We start from the raw sequence: 5,197 nt of genomic DNA on the forward strand, positions 1-5,197 counted from the left end.
ATATTTGCTGACTGTGCACCAGGGCCAGGTGTTAGAGTAGCAAGGAATATGCCATTTGTGGTCCATTTCCAGTTCAGAAAACAGCACCCAGGGACCAGTAAGGACATTGTCCAGGACCTTAGCATCCACTGGGAGAAGCAGGTGTCTTAACAAACAGACACAACAAAGAATCATGAGAGAAAGGATGGACACTTTTGCAGAGCCCACAGGAACCAGGACCCAGCTGTCAGGGGATGATGAAGGGGACTCCGGGGCTGAGCATGAAAAACAAGATGTTACTGGAGATCAAGAAACAAGCAGGGCACGATGGGCAGGGAGAACAGTGCTGAGGCTTAGGTGGAAGAGCAGCAGGGCAAAGTCCCCTGGAAGAAGGCTAGGGATGAACAGGATGGTGAACTGAGCTCCTTCTCTCCCAGTCCCAAAACAGGCACCCAGAGAAGGCAGCAGCTGCTACCACCTAACACAGGGCCAGGAGCATTCCCACACCTCTGCCAGGGCGAACCCCCAAGGATTCCCATTTTACACATGAGGACTGGAGCACAAGGAGACTTAGAAACCTGTTTAAGGCTATACAACTTAATGGTGAGGGCAGGATTTGAATCAGGCAGACCGGTTCCAAAACCTACCCTCTTTTTAAAGAAAATTATGGTAAAATACACATAAAACTTATGATTTTAGGTACTTTTAAATGTACAGTTCAGCAGTATTATTAAGTATATCCATACTGTTCTGAAGTCATCATCACCATCTATCTCCAGAACTTCATCTTCCCAAACTGAAACTCCAAAGCCATTAAACAAAAGCTTCCCTTTCTCCCTTCCTGTGGCCCCCGGCAGCCACTGTTTTACTTTCTGTCTCCATGAATTTTCCTATTCTAGGTACCTCATGCAAGTGGACTCATGTAGCATTTGTCCTTTTCAGTCTAGCTTGTTTTACTAAGCATATCTTCAAGGTTCATCCAGGATGTAGTATGTGTCATATTTTCCTTCCCTTTTTTAAGGCTGAGTAATATCCCATTGTCTAGATATACCCCATTTTGTTTATCCATTCACCCACTGATGGACACTTAGGTTGTGTCCACCTTTTAGCTATGGACATGGATGTGCAAATATCCTTTCATTTTTTTTTAAGATTATGTATTTTATTTTATTTTATTTTAAAGATTTTATTTATTCATTTGACAGACAGAGATCACAAATAGATGGAGAGGCAGGCAGAGAGAGAGAGAGAGAGAGAGGGAAGCAGGCTCCCTGCTGAGCAGAGAGCCCGATGCGGGACTCGATCCCAGGAACCTGAGATCATGACCTGAGCCGAAGGCAGCGGCTTAACCCACTGAGCCACCCAGGCACCCTAAGATGATGTATTTTAGAGAGAGAGAGTGAGAGCAGGGGTAGGGCGGAGGGAGAGGGAGAGAATCCCTAGCAGACTCCCTGCTGCGCGCAGAGCCCAGTGTGGGGCTCAATCTCATGACCCTTGATCATGACCTAAGCCAAAATCAAGAGTTGGATGCTTAACCAACTGAGCCACCCAGGCGCCCCCAAATATCCTTGCTTTAAAAAAATGCACACTCTTAGCACTGTGCAGAATCACCTCACATAAACCTCAGGGTAAATGGGTATCAGTATGGAAGGGCAGGAAATGAGGTGAGAGAGCCAGGCAAGATCTGGTGCGAGAAAGAGCTACAGGTCGAGGAGGTGCCCTGAGAGACACCACAGGGGGAGGAACGCCTGCTAAGGAAGCGGTGTGGGGCCTACCTCCCAGAGACACCCTCCGTGTCAGAGTGGCAGCGGCCCCAAAGGTGGGGGGGGGGGGTCTTGGCAGCTTGCAGAAGCCTGTGTTCCTCTTCATTCCCGCTAGGCTCATCTTCACACAGTGGGCTAGCCAGGAGCCCAGGCCAGGGGGAAGGCAGCTGACCAGCAAAATCTATCAGAGAAGTGGACAGCGTCTCAGCAATAATGACAAACAGAGGCAGGACCCCCTCCCACCCGGGGCAAATGCACCTGGCTATGCAGCTGACTGCCAGCTGCACTCACTGTGCTCTCTGAAAGAAGGAAGCACTTACCTGGAAAGGCACAATAACAGCAGATGAAAATGCTCCAGGCCTGGACAAACAGATCTCTGGCCTCTCTCCACTCCCTTCAGCCTAAGCAAACAGAGAAACATCATGGATATGTTAAAAGATTCACTAGCTCCAAAGATGTGGGCCAACTAAAGAGATGAGGCTGTTAAAAATCAGAATCTCTCAAACTCGAGTTACAGAAACATGTGAACTCCTACCCAATGGAGAAGATGTGTTCTCAAGCTCATGTAGAGCCTTTGGAAACACCGGCCCTGTGCTGGGGGAGCAAAGAGACCATACCTTTCACAATCCACAGTCTCTCGCCAGGTTCAATAAAATGAGAAACATTAAGAAGACAAGGTTAAAAATACATTTTGGAAACAAAATTAATTTCCACAATGGAAATTATAAAAACATCTGGAACTCCATGACAATAAGGTATTCATATAAAAATTATAGACTTCCACAAAATTGGTAGTTAGAGAGAAATTTATATCATTAAATGAATTTGTAATAAGCATGATGGAAAGAGACAGAAGAGAAAGCTGAAGGCAAAAAGCTGATGGGGGAAAAAAGAACCTAAAGTGAAAAACAGTTTAGAAACAGACTGCTATAGGGGCGCCTGGGTGGTTCAGTGGGTTAAGCCTCTGCCTTCGGCTCAGGTCATGATCTCAGGGTCCTGGGATCGAGCCCTGCATCGGGCTCTCTGCTCAACAGGGAGCCTGCTTCCTCCTCTCTCTCTGCCTACTTGTGATCTCTGTCTGTCAAATAAATAAATAAAATCTTAAAAAAAAAAATGACTGCTATAAAAGTATGACCTGTTGGATATGTCCAAAGAAGTATTCAGAATAGTCTTAAGTATATATGCATGTATAGTCTTAAGTATATATGCATGTACCTAAGTAGTATAAGAAAGGTATAATTAAGCAAATAATACAAGAAGATTTCCTTAAAAAAGAAGAAACAAGATACAAAGTCACTTAACTTAAAAACAACTCTAATAAAAGTAGACTTGATAAAATCCAAAAATGGTTCCTTAAAAAGGTCATTAAAATAAGCAAACCTCTGGGAAGTCAAGCGAAAGAAAAAAAGAAAAGGTATAACTATGAAAACATTAGATTAAAAAGTGACATGACTAGATATGAAGGAGATATTTTAAACCACAAAACGTAGATACAGCTTCATTGTGGTTGAATTTGTTTTCCCTGGAGGAAGTAGAAGATTTTCTTGGAATGCATAAATCACCAAAATTGGCTTACCAGGAAGGAGAAAATCTGAAAAGAACAATAAACATAGAATGAACAAAACAGGTAAGGAAGGCATCACGGGGCTCCTTGAGCCTTCAGGGATAGGGGATTGTCATCACGGAATTACAAAAGCACAGGAGAAAACAGGAAGCTCCCACTTCCCTCTACAAATTAACACACTTTCTACAGGACCACACACACACATACACACACACGTCTGCATACGAGCGTACACGCGAGCACACATATGCTTGTGCACATACACACATGGAGGGACACGTTGCAATGATGCAGAAAGGTCTCCCAAGACACGTATACTAGCAAAAATAGAAAGTTTCCAAACAAAACAGTTCTATGTGTTTGTTTTTTTAGATACTCCACGGAGGAAAATTTAAGTGTCTAAAAGAGATCTGGAAGATACGTATCAGATCAGCAAGGTCAGCTGTGGGGAAGATAATGAGATTAGAGTTCCGGAGAGAATAACAGAGGGAACTGGTTCTGTTTACACTCTTCCTATATTGTTGGAATGTTTACAAACTGAATATATTCATATATTACTTCAAAATAATTACTTTTTTCAAAATAATTAAACTAAGTGTAAATCAATCAATAAAAGTAAATAAAACCAATAACTAATAACTTGTAATAGTAACTTGAAGAGAGAAGAAATCATGTCTTTAAAGATTTTTTTTAAAGTAATCTCTACATCCAATGTGGGATTTGAATTCACAACTCCAAGATCAAGAGTCACATGCTCCATGGTCTAAGCCAGCCAGGTGTCACAAGAAAACTAATAATTTAACAATTTCTAATTATTTTTAGGCTAAAGAATAAAAATTAAAAATTTAGAAAACATGTGGAAAGATCTTTTATAATAGGAGGATATTTAAAGTTGAAGATCATTTTTTAAATTTAAGAGGTAGGAATGGATCACTCAAACAGGACACAAACTCTCAAAGCCATAAAGGAAAATACTAGATTTGATTGTACAGGCATTTAAAACCTCTGTATAAAGAAAAGGATCACAGACTTGTCAAAAGACTAGTATGTGTCATATTAGGAAAAAAATAAAAGATTTATAAACAACCTCAAGATTTATATCCAAAATATATAAGGAGGTTTTTCAAAATTAATATAGCAAAACAGCCCAACAAAAAAAACGAGCAAAGGATATGCACAAATCACAAAAGATTATGAGAATAGCAAATGAACACTGGAAAACATGCTGGAGCCTTCTGGTTATCTAATAAAAATGCAAATTTAAACAATAATGAAATACTTCTTATGTCTGACAGACTGCAAAAATTAAAAGTATTGAGCACATTTACCACTGGCAGGAATTGGGAAAATTCTCAATTATTTTTCAGGTAATTCCTCTTATCTATTGATCTTTTCTTTTTCTTCTCCTTCAGGCAGTTGTATGAGAGGAATGTCTCTAATGAATGTCTCTAATGGCCTTTCCTCATCTTTCCTAGAAGAGCCCCAACCTGATCCCTGCTCGTTCATTTTTTCCTACTCATCTTTAAACTTCTCATCAAGTTTATCATTTCAGTACTTATATTGTAAATATGCAATATCTCCAGCTGGTTCTTCTTCATAACTGCCTCTAGCCTATTTCCAATATCCTCTTGAGGATATTTATTATGCACATGTAAATGCTTTTCCTGTCTTGTCTATTTATCTGCTCCCTCTGGTGTTCAGTTTGTGGTCTTTCCCTCTCTGGATTTACTCTTCTCATCCTCTATCTCCCTCGGGATTTCTCATGGCTTTTTTTTTTTTTTTTAATAAATTAATTTATTTATTTTCAGAAAAACAGTATTCATTATTTTTTCACCATACCCATTGCTCCATGCAATTCGTGCCCTCCATAATACCCACCACCCAGTACCCC

The sequence above is a fragment of the Mustela nigripes genome, chromosome 4, assembly GCF_022355385.1.
Source record: "Mustela nigripes isolate SB6536 chromosome 4, MUSNIG.SB6536, whole genome shotgun sequence".
Taxonomy (NCBI): Eukaryota; Metazoa; Chordata; class Mammalia; order Carnivora; family Mustelidae; genus Mustela; species Mustela nigripes.